A 21,146-nucleotide genomic window follows, 5' to 3' on the forward strand; every position below is an offset into this window, starting at 1 on the left:
TTTATGTTAGTTTCGAGTAAATATGCTAAAATAATATAAGAATAGAAAATGCATGAAAAATAGTGTTATTTTACATTTTAATGCATATTTTAGTGTTTGACATAATTGTAGTAGTTTAGTTTTTGAAAATTATAAAAAAATTAGAGTTAAAATAGACTTAGTTTTGTATTTTCTAAAAACATTGTCATTTTGAGTTGTTTTGTAAATAACTTTTTGAAGAGAGGTTTTGAAATGCAATTTTAAAAAGAAGAGGGACTTATGGACAAAAGTTCAAATCTTTAAATATGATACGTAGAGGGAAGAGAGGCTTGTCTTTTCTCTTTTGCCCAAGCCCTCTCTTCTTCCCCTTCCTCTCCACCTCTTCTTACCTCTTCTTCTCCTTCTCCCTATTTTCCCCTCTTTTTCTCATCCTCTTTCCGGTGGAGAATTCCAACAAACGGCTGAAGCAAGAGAGAGGATTCCACCTCTCTCCTAACCCTTCCAGTTATGTATGAAGTTCTTCTTCTTATCCTTCTCTTTCTCTTCTTCTAATTCTCTTCTTTTTCTTCTTTGAATTGTTGTTTTCATGTTTAGAACTCAAATTCCATTAGAGAAAAATAAAAAAAAAAACATGTTGTTTTAGATTTAGAAATTTCCAGTTTGTAAACATTCTCAAAATCTGTGAATCGTTTAAGTGTTTTTACTGTATTTGAATTTTTTTAGTTTACTGTATTAGGAATTTTGTTTTCTTTGCTGTATTAGCATCAAATCATCAGAAAACCAAAAATATGATCAATCAAATTCATGCTTTGCTCTGTTAGAAATTTATTAGATCAAGCATTGAGAATCTAGATAGATCTGCAATTCTTCCAGCAATTATGTTTTTTTAAAGATCATTTGAGTAAAATTGTTGGCATTGATCGGATAATCATTGAATCCGATCAATGATTCTGATAATGTAAATGATGAAGGCTTTGATTCTACCAGCGATCTTAGTGCTGAAAATATTATTTGATTCCATGGAGTTCAACTGTTTATCATCGGCTGCAGCAAAAATTTTATTCAACATATAGTTGCCAGAATTTTCTAATCTGGATCATGAAATCATGTCAGGATTGGCATCCGACAGAGGGATAATGCTGTGTATTTGATAATAGTGAAACATTTACTGAAATCCAGAAATCTGAGCAATGATTTTACTATTTCTGGTAAAAATTTGAGATTCCGATATATTTCAATTTGAAATTCCGGTGGATTTAAATGTGAGAATCCGGCGATAATTTGAATATTGGATTAGTGTTTGCTTGTGTGAAAAATCAGCACGATCACTTGATCTACTGAGATCTGGTGTTGTTCGGTGTTCTGGATTGATTTTTTTCCATTAAAATTCAGAGTTATCATCGTGACTGAGAATCCGGCGGCGATTGTATCCCAAACCAATTGAATTTGATCACCGGCTAATTCTAGCCGATTGAAATCTTGTTGAACTTTGTTTCTGGTTAGAATCCCTGGTTTAAGCAAAATATCACTTCAAGTTTATCGTGAAAATGTAAATCAGGCGTTTTTCTTCTTGAGCCACCGTGAGATTCATTTCAGAACTGATTTTTTTTCCGGTGGATGGTGTCTGTTCTGTTTATCATTTAAATCAATGTTCCTGTTTGAAATTCAAATCAATGTTTTGTTTGAAATTGAAATCGATGATCGCTAGGAAAATCTGATTAATACTTACTGTTGAATTTTTTTTATTGATGCTGATAGTGTTTTCCGGTGACTGGTATTTACCATATCTTCTGGTGAATACTACTGCTGTTGGACACACCAGTGAATGCTATTATTGTTAATTCCAGGGAATATTTTCAATAAAATTTGATCAGATGTCTGAATCTGATGGGAATGTTGTGATTAATGATTTTTGAATCAAGGGTTATTATTTTCCTGTGAAGGCACTGAGGTCTGTCTGAGAATTGTTTTTTTTACACTAACTTCCTGCAAAGGGACTGTTCTCTGATGATTGAAGACGAAAGTTGATTATTAGAGTTTGCTGAATTAAATGAGTAGTGTTTTCTGGGATAATTGACATCTGAGTTTCCTATAATGAGTTGATTGTCTGAATACTATTGGACTCCAGACCAATTGAGTTCCTACATCTATCGATCTATTGACTCTTGAGCATTACTTGATGAGCATTTTCAAACTTGATTGAACATTAAGAATTCAAAAATATAGACTTAGTATGAAAAAAAAATGAATTGGATTTCAAGTGTTGTTGCTAAATGTTTGATAAAATGTTGTTAGATTAAGTGAGTCATTAGTTGTTAATTAGTAATTAGTTAGTCAGAATTAATTAGAATTCATTTTCAATTGTAATAAGTCATTTAGATTTTGTGCATAATTTCCTTTATATGTTAGCATTTAGTTAGTTTAGTATAATTTCTACTTTTATCTCGTGTATTGCTCGTGTTCTTTTTACTTGTGCAGGATCGCATAGAAGTGGAGTTGAAGCTCATACGTGACACGAAGTACATGAAGATAGAAGATGTTTTTTCTCTTTTATTTTAGAATTTAGGCATTTAATTGGGTTTGTAAATATCGCTCTTTACGCCCTCTGCGAAGGGTATTCATTTATTGTAATAGTTAGTTGTTTTTACCTTTCTTGAACATTTTACATTTTAATAATATGGCAATAAAGATTAGTTTAGAATTGTGTGTTTGAATACGAAATATTCTCGTTCCCTGAGTTCGACCCGGTCTCATCCACTAGTGAGAACCGGTTTTTATTATTTGATGTCTGGTTTTCACATGTTTTACATTTAAAAATCTTTTCAAAATTACAACGATTTAAAAGAAGACATCAAATTTTTTGTGCCGTTGCCGGGGAACGGCGTAATATTAGTATTCGCTTTATTGCCTAGTGTTTGTTTGCATTTAGGTTTAGAACCAGGTATGCGCATATCTTAGAGATGAGCTTACTTTTCTGCACAGCCCACCTACTAGGATTCCCTTAGAGGTGACTATGTACGATTGGTACCGTACACATAGATTTTATATTTCTTTTGCATAATCTCTGTTATGTGTACTTCCGTGGTGATTGTTTAGTTTTTGTTGTTTTTAGTGTACTCGCTTTGTGGTTTGCGTGGTTTGACCGCTTAGTGCGTTAGTTAGGTAGAAAACCCAAAGTTAGGATGTGAGCTACACCGGTCTACTACGAGGTGTATGCAAGGGCGACGCTCACTTGACCCTGAGCTGGTAGAGCCGATTGAGGACCCCGAGTCCCTTATTAGGAGAGCCCAGAGATCTGCAACCATGGCTGAGAATCAGCAGATTACTCGTCCTCTTAGGGAGTATTTCATGCCTAACACTTACACTCCCGCCTCCTGCATCACAAGACCTGATGTAGGAGCAAATCATTTTGAAATAAAGGCCAGTGTGATCCAGATGCTACCTTCATTTTATGGCCTTAGCAATGAAGACCCATACCGTCATCTTGACAAATTTTTAGAGATTCGCTCGACAGTGCGAATCAACAACTTTGGAGATGACGCGATGAGGTTGACACTGTTCCCCTTCTCTCTGAAGGACAAAGCGAAGAGTTGGTTAAAATCATTAGATACAGTTCGAATTACCACTTGGGAATATATGCAAAGAGAATTTTTAAAGAAATATTTCCCAATTGGTAAGATGAACCAGTTTCGTAAAGCGATAACCAGTTTTTCCCAAATTGAGGGAGAACAGTTTCATGAGTCTTAGGAGAGATTGAAAGATCTTCTCCGCAAGTGTCCCCACCACCAGATGCCTCGCTGGCAGTTGGTGCAGTATTTTTATGACGGGCTTACTGAGAAGCATCGTCAAATGGTTGATTCGTCTTGTGGGGGCACTTTTATGCTCAAAAGTGAGGACGAGGCATGGTCTTTATTTGAGACATTAAGCGAGAATTCGATGCACCATGTGACAGCCTCACGGTTCGATAGGGCTGCACCTGCACATGATAGTACTAAGAAGGCAGGTATTTTTGAAATAGGGATAAACCTTGAATTGAGCAACAAGGTAGACCAATTGTCCCAGAAATTAGATCAGTTTTTGTTGGGTCCCTCTCCTGCCATGCAGGTGTGCGCGTTGTGTGCGAGTCCTGCACACCATATTTTTCAGTGCCCAGTTGCGCCACAGTACCCTGAGTTTGTCCAAGAGCAAGCTCAGATGGCTCAAAACTTCGCTAGGCCCGCACCCAATCCATTTTCTAACACTTATAACCCGGGTTGGCGAAACCATCCTAATTTTTCATGGCGCAACTCACAGATCCAAATCCCTAACCCTTCCCAGAGTCAACCCAGTCAAGGAGGTTATGCGCCTGGATTTCAAAGATCCAGTTATCCCCCAGCCCAACCTGTTTATACTCATCCCCAGTCTCATGAGCCTTCGCATAGTAAGTCCTTCGAGGACAAGATGCTACAAGCATTTTATGATATTAAAGCGAATTTGAGCTCGCATAATCAGTCTATTGCAAAATTAGAGACTCAAATGGGGCAGCTCGCCGAGGCGCTTAGCAGGCGAAGTGAGGGGACATTGCCTAGCCAGCCTATTGTCAACCCTAAGGGAAAGAAACTCATGCGTAGCTTGCATATGACCGATGCACATAAAGAGCAAGCTCAAGTAGTAACCCTTAGGAGAGGGAAGCAGTACCAAGCGAGGGAGGCTGTAGAAGAAAGAGAGAAGATAAGTGAGAAGCAGTCTATCCCTAATGTTTTACCTCAGAAAAGTGAGAAGGTTCTTCCATCTGAGCCTTCACCATCCTACATTCCCAAAGCCCCCTTTCCTGAGGCGTTAGAGAGGCCGAGAGCACTAGGTAAGTCCGGAGTGAACATGCAAGAGATGCTTGAGATATTCAAGCACGTTCAGATAAACCTCCCCTTACTATATGCCATCCAACAAGTCCCTGCATATGCAAAGTTTCTCAAAGAGCTTTGTACGCAGAAAAGGAAGTCGAGGTCCCATGTGCAGAAAAAGATTTATTTGACTGGGCAAGTGAGCGCAGTATTGCAACATCAAACCCTACCTAAGCTCAAGGACCCAGGGACTCCTATCATCTCATGTGTCATAGGAAACATCACTGTTGGGCGTGCATTGCTCGACCTTGGGGCAAGTGTTAACATCTTGCCGAGTTTCTTTTATGACCAATTTGGATTGAAAGAGATGAAACCTACACCTATGACTCTTCAACTTGCAGATAGATCTATTAAGGTCCCAAGAGGGATACTTGAAGATGTTTTAGTCAAGGTGGAGGATTGTTATTTCCCTGTCGACTTCGTGATATTAGATATGGAGGGAGTTGATAGCCCACAACAGACCCCTATTATTCTCGGTCGCCCCTTCCTAGCTACCGCCAACGCGTGCATTAATTGCCGCACTGGTGCGATGGATGTGTCATTCGGAAATAGGAAGATGCGGCTGAACATTTTTCTTGCTGCTATGGGGCCTGATATTGAGGAGGCTTCGTTCGAGGTTGATGTCATTCAAGACCTCGTAGAAGCAGAATATGCTTGGTTATTGAGTGATCCACCTCATGAGGAGGATAATGAATCACTAGAATAGGATCACCTAGAATTACTTGAGAATCAGATAGGTGATTTGAATTGGATCGGGCACTTCGAGCTATTTAGAGGTAGACAGGATGAGAACATAGTGCGCAGTGTCACAGATGACACTATTTTTCATAGAGAGCTCGATTGAGTCTGACTTCATGTCCATTGATCTCATGGACGATGAAGGGTTTTTCCAGGGATCCGTCTGGCTGGAGACGTGAAACTTAGCACTTTATGGGAGGCAACCCATATCTTGTATATTATTAGATTTGCTTAGAATTTATAGATTTTATTTTGTTTTTACTTTTTAGTTTTCTTCATGAGTTTTTCATGTTCTTTTTGTTTCATTCATGAGTTTTATGTTTTGTCATGTATACATTGCATTCATTAGATTCATAGAACGTGCATTTTTAATTCATGTCAGGTTATTCTACACTTTTCCTCTCATGTGCATTCACTTAGTTTCATATAAGCATGGGGGAGTGCCACCGGGACAGTGTCATTCAAGCATGGGGGAGGGTGTAGTTTGCACACCTGGATATTTCTGTTTACGTTCTTGCACATGTTTACACATCTCTCATGAAAAGTAGATTTTTAAAGAAAGAGTTTGAACTTATATGAATGTTATTTCAAATTTGATGTTTTTAGAGGATTTTTAAGCCCCACGAAATTTTTTTCTGACATAGATCTAAAAATTATGGTTGTTTATGCGGATTTCGAAGAAATGATGATAGATACATGTTAGAGTTTATTTTGAATCATAAATATGAATATGCACAGTTGTATTTTTGAAAAACTAAGCAAATGAACAAAAGTGTAAAAATGAGCTCAAAAGAAAAAAGTGAAAAAGAGCATGCGTTAGGTTGTTTGGATAATTTCACAATCCTTAGTAGATGGAACTTAGATGTAAGTTGAAACTTTTAATTCCATTTCGACAAGGAGAGTGGAAAACTTCGTGATCCTAAGTAGCTGAGAACAGATACAAGTTGAAATGTTTGACTCTCACGTTATAAAGGTGAATGAAGGAAGTCACTTTTATGTCTTAGTTGATATATTTTGGTATGTATTGAAAAAGTATAGAAGATATTGACATTGCACAATTCATAAAAGCAGACCACACGCAAGCTATAAGAGAAGAGTGAATACGCAAAAAGAAAAAGCGTGAAAAAATGAAAAAATCGAGAAAAGAGCTGAAAAAGAGAGAGAAAAGTTCAGTACTTAAAAGTGTGATTGAGAAAATCTGTGTAGAAAACATATGAGTGAGGATAAGTAAATAATAACTTGTTTTTATTGGATTTTCTAAGAATAAAACATAAATAATTATGATATTTAGAAAAGTGAAAGAAATTCTTTTTCTGTGGTGGTATATAAAAGATTCTAATTATATTTTGATTTTGAAATAACAGGAAATATTTATAAAAATAAAGTCTTTAATTACCTACTACTTGTGAGGATGTGTAATATTATGCATACATGACAGAGGTGTTTGTGGGTAGCATCACTGCAAACCCTCACGAGACCTTACTCGTCCACTGGGGTAACCCAGGGGTTGAAAGGGCTTGTTGCATGAGCTAAATGCAACCGTGATTCCTACGAAAGTGAGTTAGTTGATAGTTTTCATTTCGTGCATTTTTCTAGTTTGCTCGAGGAGTAGCAAAACATAAGCATGGGGGTATTTGATCATGCATATATTTTAGGGATATTTCATATAAAAATATGCATGATTTCATGAGAAAATGATTTAAAAACCCAATTTTATGTTAGTTTCGAGTAAATGTGCTAAAATAATATAAGAATAGAAAATGCATGAAAAATAATGTTATTTTACATTTTAATGCATATTTTAGTGTTTGACATAATTGTAGTAGTTTAGTTTTTGAAAATCATAAAAAAATTAGAGTTAAAATAGACTTAGTTTTGTATTTTCTAAAAACATAGTCATTTTGAGTTGTTTTGTAAATAACTTTTTGAAGAGAGGTTTTGAAATGCAATTTTAAAAAGAAGAGGGACTTATGGACAAAAGTTCAAATCTTTAAATATGATACGTAGGGGGAAGAGAGGCTTGTCTTCTCTCTTTTGCCCAAGCCCTCTCTTCTTCCCCTTCCTCTCCACCTCTTCTTACCTCTTCTTCTCCTTCTCCCTATTTTCCCCTCTTTTTCTCATCCTCTTTCCGGTGGAGAATTCCAACAAACGGCTGAAGCAAGAGAGAGGATTCCACATCTCTCCTAACCCTTCCAGTTACGTACGAAGTTCTTCTTCTTCTTATCCTTCTCTTTCTCTTCTTCTAATTCTCTTCTTTTTCTTCTTTAAATTGTTGTTTTCATGTTTAGAACTCAAATTCCATTAGAGAAAAATAAAAAAAAAAACATGTTGTTTTAGATTTAGAAATTTCCAGTTTGTAAACATTCTCAAAATTTGTGAATCGTTTAAGTGTTTTTACTGTATTTGAATTTTTTTAGTTTACTGTATTAGGAATTTTGTTTTCTTTGTTGTATTAGCATCAAATCATCAGAAAACCAAAAATATGATCAATTAAATTCATGCTTTGCTCTGTTAGAAATTTATTAGATCAAGCATTGAGAATCTGGATAGATCTGCAATTCTTTGAGCAATTATGTTTTTTTAAAGATCATTTGAGTAAAATTGCTAGCATTGATCAGATAATCATTGAATCCGATCAATGATTCTGATAATGTAAATGATGAAGGCTTTGATTCTAACAGCGATCTGAGTGCTGAAAATATTATTTGATTCCATGAAGTTCAACTGCTTATCATCGGCTGCAGCAAAAATTTTATTCAACATATAGTTGCCGGAATTTTCTAATCTGGATCGTGAAATCTTGTCACGATTGGCATCCGACAGAGGGATAATGCTGTGTATTTGATAATAGTGAAACATTTACTGAAATCCAGAAATCTGAGCAATGATTTTACTGTTTCTAGTAAAAATTTGAGATTCCGATATATTTCAATTTGAAATTCCGGTGGATTTAAATGTGAGAATCCAGCGATAATTTGAGTATCGGATTAGTGTTTGCTTGTGTGAAAAATCAGCACGATCACTTGATCTACTGAGATCTGGTGTTGTTCGGTGTTCTGGATTGATTTTTTTCCATTAAAATTCAGAGTTATCATTGTGACTGAGAATCCGGCGGCGATTGTATCCCAAACCAATTGAATTTGATCACCGGCTAATTCTAGCCGATTGAAATCTTGTTGAACTTTGTTTCTGGTTAGAATCCCTGGTTTAAGCAAAATATCACTTCAAGTTTATCGTGAAAATGTAAATCAGGCGTTTTCCTTCTTGAGCCACCGTGAGATTCATTTCATAACTGATTTTTTTTTCCGGTGGATGGTGTCTGTTCTGTTTATCATTTAAATCAATGTTCCTATTTGAAATTTAAATCAATGTTTTGTTTGAAATTTAAATCGATGATCGCTAGGAAAATCTGATTAATACTTACTGTTGAATTTTTTTTATTGATGCTGATAGTGTTTTTCGGTGACTGGTATTTACCACATCTTTCGGTGAATACTACTGCTGTTGGACACACCAGTGAATGCTATTATTGTTAATTCCAGGGAATATTTTCAATAAAATTTGATCAAATGTCTGAATCTGATGGGAATGTTGTGATTAATGATTTTTGAATCAGGGGTTATTATTTTCTTGTGAAGGCACTGAGGTCTGTCTGAGAATTGTTTTTTTTACACTAACTTCCGGCGAAGGGACTGTTCTCTGATGATTGAAGACAAAAGTTGATTATTAGAGTTTGCTGAATTAAATGAGTAGTGTTTTCTGGGATAATTGACATCTGAGTTTCCTATAATGAGTTGATTGTCTGAATACTATTGGACTCCAGACCAATTGAGTTCCTACATCTATCGATCTATTGATTCTTGAGCATTACTTGATGAGCATTGTCAAACTTGATTGAACATTAAGAATTCAAAAATATAGACTTAGTATGAAAAAAAAATGAATTGGATTTCAGGTGTTGTTGTTAAATGTTTGATAAAATGTTGTTAGATTAAGTGAGTCATTAGTTGTTAATTAGTAATTAGTTAGTTGGAATTAATTAGAATTCATTTTCAATTGTAATAAGTCATTTAGATTTCGTGCATAATTTCCTTTATATGTTAGCATTTAGTTAGTTTAGTATAATTTCTACTTTTATCTCGTGTACTGCTCGTGTTCTTTTTACTTGTGCAGGATCGCATAGAAGTGGAGTTGAAGCTCATACGTGACACGAAGTACATGAAGATAGAAGATGTTTTTTTTCTTTTATTTTAGAATTTAGGCATTTAATTGGGTTTGTAAATATCGCTCTTTACGCCCTCTGCGAAGGGTATTCATTTGTTGTAATAGTTAGTTGTTTTTACCTTTCTTGAACATTTTACATTTTAATAATTTGGCAATAAAGATTAGTTTAGAATTGTGTGTTTGAATACGAAATATTCCCGTTCCCTGAGTTTGACCCGGTCTCATCCACTAGTGAGAACCGGTTTTTATTATTTGATGTCTGGTTTTCACATGTTTTACATTTAAAAATCTTTTCAAAATTACAACGATTTAAAAGAAGACATCATGGGGCCCACTCAGGGTGGTGCCACATTTGAGAAAGTCAGGGTTAGACTAGGGTTAGTCAGTGTCCTGGTTAGTTTTAGAAGTTTAGAAGAGTCAAAATCTATTTTGAAAATCCATTTTAAACTTTGGTTTTTAAAACTATTGTTTTTAAAGGTTTTAATTAAAACATGAAAAACCAATGTGGGCCCACACTAGGTGGCGCCACATTTGGAGCTTTTAGGTTTTAGCTAGGAGTCTTAGGTTAGGTATGAGCCTAATTAGGAAAGTCAAAAGGTCAAACCCAATTTGGAAAATCGCCCCCCCCCCCCCCCCCCCCCTTTAGAGTCCATTTTTTTCAAAAAGCTTAAGTAGAAAAAAACCTAATTTTTTTATTATAAATAGCCCATAAGGTTGGTCGACCTCCCTATCTCTCTCCTCTTGGATTCTTGGAGCTTCTCTCTGTTCTCCAGCCCTTCCTCCATTATTGCAGCTTCAAGGTAGGTTTTCTCATAAATTTTTATGCTTTATTTGATTTTATTTCATGTTTTAATATGAATTCCACCATTGGCACCTTCCCTTTCATAGATTAAACCATGGAAACACCATCAAGAACCTCTAAATCGGTCCAAGAAGATGATCTAACCCTGTTTTACTGTTTTTCCAGGGATTCTAATCCGTTAGAATGGTTTATTGTATTGGTTTTCATGTTCTTAACCAAGAAAACATGAGATTTACCTATTAAATGGGTTAAATCCGTGATTTCAAAGGTAAAAATTAATTTCAGCCATGTATTCCTTGTGTTTTATTTATTTTTTAGCATATTAATGGTTATTTCATGTGTTTCAGCATTAAAATTAATTTTGTTTTACTGTTAAGTATTTTTTTTATTGTTTTCATTGATTAAATCATGTTTTATTAGGGTTTATTAGATTTATGTGTGTTTTAAGCTTAAATTGATAGAAAGCATGTTAGTTCGTATTTAAATACTTGTTAGAAATTATTGATTTTTTTATATGTGATACACGGATGTGTCAGTGAACTACTGTAAAAAAATCAGATGTTTTGGGATTCAGGAACCATGTTAATAAAATACAAAGTCAAATCAGGATTTCTGTTGATTAAAATCGTTATTTAAATTCAAGCATAACTTGCAAATGTGTTATTTCTTTCATCCGATATCTGATTTGACATACGTAAAGTATTGTGGCTTTGTATTGATGTGAGCTATTTACTGTAAAATTTGATAGGTTTTTGCCTTTGTTTTGTATTTTTTCCTTTGTCAGAAAGTCAGATTCAAAATTTAAAACTTGTTAGGGTTTACCAAAACCCTAATCAGACTTGTACTGATCATAGATCTCAAACCGTAGATTCGATTCATAATTTGTAAAAAGAGAAGTTCATTATTTTTCTGTCTACTATTCACTACGGAAATTTCAGAAATTTGTGATGAAAGCTGCTATTTTTTCTGTATTTTCAACCGGAAGTACCTGTTTTAACCAGTTTTAGATTCGTTACATTTTAGTTCAGATTGCTGAAAGGATATCTCCCTCATCAAAGATGATTTTTCTAATCTATAAAAAAGAGATTCTCTGTTTTTTTGTCCAGTTTACCTCTGTAAAATTTCAAGAATTTTCATGGTGAATTGGCTCCTGATTGTGGTCTAACACTGAAACTGGTATGTAACCATGGATAAAAATAGCATGTTTTAGGGTTTTAATGTAATTTTTGAATTGAAATAATGTCAAAAATATATTTTTATGATTTCAAACTGATTTTAAAGTGATAACAAGTGTAGGTGCTGATTTGTATCATTTTTGGAATCCATTTGGTGCTTGAATGGATCAAATTGCAAAACAGGGTGCCCGTAGGATCCCGAAACACTGCCAAAATCATGATTTTTGTGATATTTTTGTTTTTTTATGCATAATTTCATGATTTTATGGTTTGATCATGTTTATAATCATGTTAGGATACTTCATAGTCGATTTTATTGTTATTTGATTTTATTTAAATCCTAAACCCAAAGTTTTTACCAAAATTTATTTCTGAAAGCCCTGATTTCAAGGCCATAGTCTTGCTATCAGGGGCATTTTGGTCATTTGACATCAATTTCGAAATTCTAAACTTTGGTTTTCTCATTTTTAATCATGTCATATCATATTTGGTTTAAATTATTCTTATTTGAATTTCAAAAGTTGTATTTTACAAAATCTCTTTCTAAAAACCCTGATTTCAATGTCATAGTCTTGCTATCAGGGATATTTTGGTCATTTTAACCCCAATTTTGAATTTTCAAATCCTATTTTCATATTGCTTAAATTTTATTTCATATTTTATTATGTTTATCTCAGAGAATCATGGAAAAAAGCTTATATCTAGCAAAATCCAGTAATTTCTAGATATTACTGGATAAGTCTAGAAAAGCCAACATATCTTCACTAACAAGTTTTTTAGTTTTGCAGGGATATTGAAGACTTTACTTTCCTTTAATTTCCTGTATTTAAATTCAATTAGTGATGTAAATTAAATGCAAACTTTGGAATAAGAATTTCAATTTTTGCTTAGATTAGTATTTTCATTGCATATAGTTTAATTCTGTAAATTTTAATATCTGATGAATACATCATTCATGTGCATATTTTTACAAATTCACTATGGTCTACACGAATGGCATGTGCACAAGCTCTTATGGAGTTGACAAACTTGGTGGAATTCGTATTTATGGTCGTAGTCAGAATACGAATGAGACCCAGATTTGTGATCTTCGTATTAGCCACATTCAGCCTACACTCTTAGGCTAACTTCAAAATGCACTACATTTCTCAAAAATACAAAAGGATTTTCTCAATTCCTCAAAATCGTGACTTTCAAATCCATATTCATTCATTTTATTCAATTTACAAATCCCAATTCCAATTCAGAGAAATCAATTTTCTCAAATTTTTTCAAGTTTTTCTCAAAAATTGATTTTCTCCAAACTCTGAGCTTTCAAATGGTATTTCAAGTATTTAGCAAGTTTAAAATCATAATTTTCCAAATCCTAATATCTTCAATTCCAAAGTTCAAAACTCAAACTTTTCTTAGAATTATCCAAGTTTTCCCAGAAATCAATTTTCACAAAACTTCAAGATTCCTTCAGAAATCGATTTTCAGTTTCTTAGAAACATTCTCTCAATCATGATTCACGATTTTCAAAGGGATTCTTTTCCAAGTATTTTCTCCAAACTTCGAAGCAAACAACATGTTTTCAAATTTGCATTTTCAGAAAATTCATAGCACATGCCTGATTTTTTATGCATTTAGGAAATAAAACATGATTTAGACAAGTTGAGCAAAGCTAAGCACACTATTGATCGTTGGTTTAATTACCCCTGGTAAAGGTGCCAGGAACGGTTGAACCTCGTACTAACAGGCGAGTCTCATTCTTCGAAATTATCTCGCATTTTAAAATGGAGGCGAGTTATTTTCAAAAACTTTTTCAAAGGTCAGTTTGACTTGCAAAAGTAAAAATTTTGCGATGATAACAAATGCAAACAATGTATGCAAGTGTATGCTTCTATTCATTTAAGATTCTATCTCTTTTAGGACTTGCATTAGAGCTTTCTGGTTTTATTGCATGTTGAGCATGTTTTCGAAAACATCCCTACCTATATTGTCCCGGTCTTTATGTTGCTGAGATGTCTCACTGAACCATAGTTCGGGAGAGAGCCTCACAATTGGATCACTTATTTGGGTTAGCTCCCCCCCTACCACGTACCTAAGGGCCATAGTCTGAGGTATATTGGTAGGTGCTCAAGGATGTTGGGAAGCCATTACCTTAGAATCGGAGAAATATTTTATATGCCACGTACTTCGAGCTTCGGCTTGGGTATATCGGCATACTTTGATTGGAATCAGATGATTTGAACCATAGAGTTAGGATTAAGGTCCTACAAGCCATTTCAAATATTGCATTTAGAGTCAGTCTTTAGGGAGTGCTATGTGCGCATCCTAGTTTGTGCAACTGTGATTATGCGATGTTTTCTTGTGTTCTTCTATATATATCAAAAAAAAAATTCAAACCCTGGGTATATTATTCAAAACTTCCCCTTATTTTTAGAAACCCAGGTGTATATTTTTCCTCTACCTACATTCTTTTCTCTTTTATGTCAAATTTTCTTTAAAAACCCTGAAAATCCTTTTTTTTAATTCCCTTGATCTTTCAAAATTTCTAGGATTTATACCTATTCTTCTCTTCTTCAAGAGTCTATCCATAAATCCTGCATTTTATCTGATTCTCCTCATTCTTTTTTCCCCACTATCATTTTCGATGGTGTCCAATTCCCTCGATGTTGTCTTTCCCAGAGATCATGTCTTCTATCAGACAAGGGATGGATCCCCAGATCATCGGGTTATACAGTCTTGTTCCTTCTTCCCTCGGTGGTATTATTTTTGGTTCTCCACCTTCTCACGTATGTTCCCAGACCACTTAGATGATTGTGGATTGGAGATGGCATCAACAGTGGGCAAGCGAACCATCAACGGAAGTTTGATTCAGGCTATGGCGGAGCGGTGGAATCCGCGTACCTGCATATTTTGGTTTCCATGGGGAGAAATGACTCTACTGATGGACGAATTCAGTGACATCATGGGATTGTTAGAACCAGTTGGTCAGCCAGATGATCCGGTTGAGCAGCAGTTCCTGATCAACGTCAAGGGGGTAGATGTTCGAGAAGCATTAGCCAAAGCAACAGGGAGCAGATCTTGGCCTCTCACTAAGATCAATAGAAGTCAGTTCATCGACCTGTTTGGGCTTTATTGCAAGTCCGGAGCTTACAAGAAAGTTGACACCTTGTCCCGAGCAGCGAAAGACAGAATCCAGCATGCCATGGTCCTATGCACAGTGGGATTAGCATTCTTTCAGGATGGTCAAAATTTCATTAATGTCAGAGTCCTCTAACTCTTTCGAAGATGGGGAAGCAAGCAGACCTGTCAACTTTCTGTTTCCATGGCAGCTTTAGCCTTTCTCTACCGAGGCTTAGCTCGCTTCGCCCTTGGAGAGACCATTCTGGTGGAAGGATGTACTTATGCCTTGCAGTCTTAGTTCCTGCGACATGTGCCATCAAAGGCCAGTTCCTTTAGGTTCAACAGTAAGAAGCCAAAGTCTGTCATTCAGTGTCAAGTCTTGATCGAGAGTCTGCATCAAAAGGAAATCGTTTGGGATTACTTTGACAGGCGAGAATCAGTTCTTCGCTACACTTATGCTCGTAGCAAGCGCTACAGATTGTTGGGCCCCTTCTTCTGTGTCGATTATCAGCCAGAAAGATGTCTCAGACAGTTCTCACAGTGGCAGGTTCGCGCCAACATTCGCTTCCCAATTGGCAACATGCCAGAATTTGATCGGCAGTCGAATCAGTGGTCTGGGGTATACCATGTAACCAAATACACTTGGGATTCCTTCATTTCTCTATCTGTATTTCCTGGACCCAATGTATCTACTGAATATCAAGAGTGGTGGCAAACTGCCTGCCCACCTTCTCTTTGTCTTTGAATTTATCATCAATAAAGTTCAACTTTTGTTCTATTGAAAAGCTTTTTGGGTCAAATTTTTATTCTTTTTTGTTTTATAGCATAAATGGTCACAAATTCTTGTGACGACCTCATCCCTGGTAATGGGACATTTCTTTTATTCTTCTTCAAACGCCTTTTATCATGGTTGACGACCTCACCTAGGTAACAAGGCACATTTTTTGTTGTCATGAGAATGATGACGCAATTGTCACAAATCCTGTGACGACCCAATCCATGGTAATGAGATAATCCTTTTCATTATCTACCAAGTCCTCTATTCCTTTCTCGAAATGTTGGTTTGAAAAGGTTTTCTCCTCGCTCTAACCATTCCCCTTATTCTGCAGAAAGCATTGGCATTATCAGAATGGTTCAGACAAGAACCAGAAAAGAAACATCTCCTCAGCACAGTGACAGTGAGATCGAAGCAATGGACTCTCTCAAGTCAGCCAGAGGACAGAGTCAGTGCAAGGGAGATGATATTGATCCTGCCATGTATAGTATGTTTCAGAAGATGATGGCAAGGATGATGTCCGAGCAAGCTGAGGCTAGTCTGAAAAAGACCATTACTAAGAGCAAACTGAAGAAGAAGGTTGTGAAAAAGTAGATCAAAATCGTCAGAAAGAAGGTCCAGCCGGACACTAGTTCTGAGGATACAGAATCAGTAGAGGAAGAGTCGGAAGAAGAAGAACAGTTTGTCTTCAATCAGAATCCTCTGCGTCAGTTTGTAAGGATAGTCGAAGAGCCTGAATCTGTGAACAAACCCAAGTATGGGATCCCAGCTGAGGATCTGATGCACGAGCAATTGAGGGAAATGACTCGAGCAATCAAAGACATCTAGGCCAAGAGCAAGGGCAAACAAACCTATTCTGGCAAAGATTTCTATAATGGCCTAGACGGGAATGATGATCTGGAAAATCTTCCTCGCAAATTCTTCAAATTTGATGAAACAGGCAATCCAAAAACCCATCTGGCCTCCTTCTATGCGGAATGCAGTCGTTTCAGAAAAGATAACAGAGCTCTGTTCATTTGCTTTCCCTGCAGTCTGGAAGGAGTAACAACCAGGTGGTATGCATACCACATCAACCCTATCGAACTACGAGAGTTCGATAAAGTCGTGAACTTGTTCATCGAGCGCTTCATGTTTAATGTTGAGGTCTCGCCCACTCTCAACCATCTGTATAATCTGAAGTAGAATGAGAATGAAAGAGCTGGAGAATTCATCCATAGGTGGAGAAGCACCTGCAACAGAATAAAGGTTCCCATCCCAGAGGAGCATGCCCTTCAAATCATCTTAAATAACTTTTCACAGCCTTTGCGAAATCTTATCTCCACGTCTCCTGTGAAATCATTCATTAAGTTGATTGAGAGAGCCGAATGGCTCGAAACAGGGCTGGACAATGGCCTCTATGAAGGTTACCCCTTTGTTTGCAGTAACCTTGACCAAAAAATGAAGTCACATGTTGCTTATTCTATAGATTTTTTGGGCAATAGCAGCAACTCTGGCAGCAAGAAAAACAAGAAGAACCCAATAAGGACTCAGGAAACTCTGAGAGAACGAATTCTACAGTCCAGAGAGGGAAATTTGTCAAGCCACAGCCTGTTCAGCTAGCGCCACAACCTGAAGCGAAGTAGCAATAAAAACCAAAGCACGATAGTTGGAGTTATGACAGAGAGTTTACAGCTTTGGAGCAATCCCGGGAAGATGTCCTGGAATACATGTTGTTGAAGGGGATGGTCAAACTCCCTAAGGTGGTTGATCCGCCAGCTGTTATGGGCAAATGGATGAAAAAAATCTGCAAATTCCATCAAACTATAGGACATGACACTGAGCATTGTTTTGTCCTCAAAAATATCATTCAGGACTGTATCGACAAAAAATTATTGATCGAGGATGAGGATGAAGAGCAACCTAAAATCTTGTCCAAACCTTTCCCCAAGCATTCAACCTCATTCATTTTAGAGCAAGCAGTTTTTCTTCAAAATAGTATTCAACTATGTTCCAGCCAGGACATCCAGGATCAGCATCAGGTCCTAGTCCTACGTCAGGCACAGTCTTCCACCAAGAGGGTGGATATCACTTCAATCCTTGGCAACAAGAAACCAATCGATGAGTCAGCAAAAGTGACGGCAGAAGCCACCAGGCAAATTCCTAGGATTCCAAGACGCTTCATCAAGTCAGCTTCAAAGAAGGGTGAAATGTCGGAATCAGTTCAGAAGCCTATCACGGCATTGTCAAACATCTCCATCCTGGATTTGACCCATGCTTCTCCTGAACATCAACAAGTGCTAGATGATCTATTAAGGAAGATCAAGGTCAAACCAAACACAACCCCGCAGGATATGGCACAGATTGTTAATCAAGCAATGACTAATGCACCAATCACCTTCTTAAATGAGGATTTGCCAAAACCTCATACATTCCACAACAACGCTTTGTACATAATGGTGAGAACCAGGGGCATGACAGTCTCTCATGTGCTCGTTGATGGAGGCAGTAGCCTCAATATCTGTCCAGAGATGACAGCCAAGGCCTTAGGTCTGAAAGAAGAAGAATATGTCCCAGATCCGATAACGATCTACGGTTTTGACAATCATGGGCAGATTGCCAAAGAAAAAGTCTTCCTCAAGATTTTCATCAACTATTCGGTGCATACTGTGTTGTTTCACGTGGTCAACATGCCGCCTACGTACAATCTTCTTTTGGGTCACACTTGGATTCATAATGCCAACGTTGTTCCCTCTACCCTCCACCAGTGCATCAAATGGTCAAAAGGGGGCATGATTACTACAATCTTGGGGGAAGATCCATAAGAGAGGCTCCCGCAACCAATGATTTCTCGCCCTACTTTCACTGCCGACATCTCGAGCATCCGGGAAGTGGACGAAATTAATTTGAGTGACAGTTTGGACATGTTGAAACTGAAGGAGGTCCAGCCATCAGAGAATATCACAGCAATGGTTCAGTGGCAGGGACCTCACTTCTACAAGATAGGAGGATGCCTCAATTGCACTTCTCTCAAAGATCATCCTCTGTTCCATCGATTTTCAAAAGCCAAGAAGGGATTCAATCTTCTGATGAAACATGGTTATCAGCCCTTCAAAGGTCTCAGGAAGAATGAGGATGGCATTTTAGAGTCGATCGTTCCCGCCCAACATGTTACTGGTGCAGATTCGGGTTTCACGGGTCAATCATCCGGTAGAAGAACTACCTTTGTCAAAGGAGCAAAATAAAGACAATGTCTTTGTTTTTTGTTTTTTTTTTATTATTCTCCTATAATCTTGTAGGGACAACTCAGTCTCAGTTTTCCTTTCTTTGGCAAAACCTCCTGTAAATATTGAGTTAATGTTCTTCACTCTTAATCAATAAAATTTTGATCTTCTCTTAACATCTTGGCATATATCATTCGCTCTTTATATTTTGTCTACGTGATCACTCTTTGTTTCTGTACAAAAGGCTATTTTTGAATCTCTTACCTTTTCTCAAAAGCCTTCTTTGCGTTTTTCAGGATTACCAAATCATGGCTCCTAAAATTCTAAAAAGGCTCATTATCAATCCCAATTTTTCTCAAAATAATTCCAAACCCGCCAGAATCTGCAAGGCAAGGGCAGGGGTAGAAATCAGCAAGGTAACAGAGCAGATTGAAGAGCTAGCAGAGTTTGATTCAGCGATTCAAGAATTGCCAAAAAAATTCAGTATTCAGAAACAGGATGAATCGTCGCCTTTGGTTCAAGATCCGATAGAGGACGTCAATATTGGTTTAGAAGATGATCCAAAAATCCTTAAGATTGGCTCCAGCTTAAGTTCAGATGAGAAGGAGAGGCTCGTCCATTTTCTCAAGCAACATCAAGAAGTCTTTGCTTGGACTTATGAGGATATGCTAGGCTTAGATTCTAAGCTAGTCGAGCATCGTCTTGTGCTGAAAATAGACTACAAGTCAATAAAGCAGAAACTCAAGAAAATGGATCCCCGAGTGACACCGCAAGTTAAAGAAGGACTTGAGGAGTTGTTAAAGGCAGGATTCATTCGGACTATTGATTATCCAGGCTGGTTGGCGACCATCGTAGTAGTTCCCAAAAAAGAATGGCAAGGTCCGAATTTGCATTGATTTCAGGGATCTCAACAAGGCTACCGCAAAAGATGATTATCCACTTCCTAACATCGATCTTCTGATCGACAGAATGGCAGGTCATGCCATGTTTTCCTTTATGGATGGATATTCAGGCTATAATCAAATCAAATTTGCCGCTCGTGACCAATCAAAAACTTCTTTTACCACACCTTGGGGCATATTTTGCTACACAATCATGCCATTTGGGCTCAAGAACGCTGGGGCAACCTATCAGAGAGCAATGACAGTTATTTTTCATGACCAGATGCATAAAAGCATGGATGCCTATGTGGATGACATCTTGGTTAAATCCAAAGAAAGAGAGGATCATCTTGATGCTCTCGGCCAAGTCTTCGAAAGACTCATTCTGTACAAGTTGAGACTCAACCCGCAGAAATGCGTATTCGGAGTAGAGTCAGGATAATTGCTGAGCTTTATGATCAGCAAGAAAGGAATAGAGGTAGATCTGGTTAAGGCAAAAGTGATCATTGATATGTCACCTCCTACCAGTCTTAGAGAGCTGAGAAGCCTTCAAGGGTGCATTCAGTCGATTCGGCGCTTCATCTCTAATTTGGCCTTGAGATGCGAACCCTTCAATCACTTGTTGAGAAAAGAAGTGAAATTTGAATGGGAGTCAGAATGTCAGCTCTCATTCGAGCGCATCAAGCAGTATCTCCTCAATCCACCCATTCTAAAGCCACCAGAACTTAGAAAGTCACTTCTTTTGTATATTTTCGTCAACTAGAATGCTTGTGGCGGATTTCTTGCACAGTATGAGGAAGGCAGCCGGATAGAGCATGCCATCTACTATGTGAGCAAGACTTTCATCGATTATGAGAAAAGATATTCTCAGATGGAAAAGACATGTCTAGCCTTAGTATGGATGTGTCAGAAGCTGAGACATTATCTGATGGCCTCAGAAATCAAAATTTTGTCAAGGCTCAATCCCCTCAAGTACATCCTTGAGCAGCCATTTCTTACTGGACGGATTGCGAAATGGCAAGTCCTCTTGATGCAATACGACTTAGAGTATGTATCGCATATCAGTTGGCAGATTTCCCGCTGACGAAAGAGATCAAGGCAGAAGATGATTTTCTCGACGATCACATCTGCAATGTTCAAGAATCCTCAGTTTGGCCTCTATTCTTCGATGGAGCCAGGAATATGTCCGGTATAGGGATTGGGATCTTGTTGATCACTCCCAAAAAGGAGATGATCCCTTATTCCCTCAAGCTCAACTTTCAATATGCTCATAATATAGCCGAGTATGAAGCTCTAATACAAGGCCTCAAGATTTTGCAAGATTTTGATGTCAAGAGAGTGCATGTCTCCGGTGACTCATTGCTTGTTGTCAGTCAAGTTA

The sequence above is a fragment of the Nuphar pumila genome, chromosome 9 (assembly GCF_984573655.1).
Source record: "Nuphar pumila chromosome 9, dmNupPumi1.hap1.1, whole genome shotgun sequence".
Lineage (NCBI taxonomy): Eukaryota > Viridiplantae > Streptophyta > Magnoliopsida > Nymphaeales > Nymphaeaceae > Nuphar > Nuphar pumila.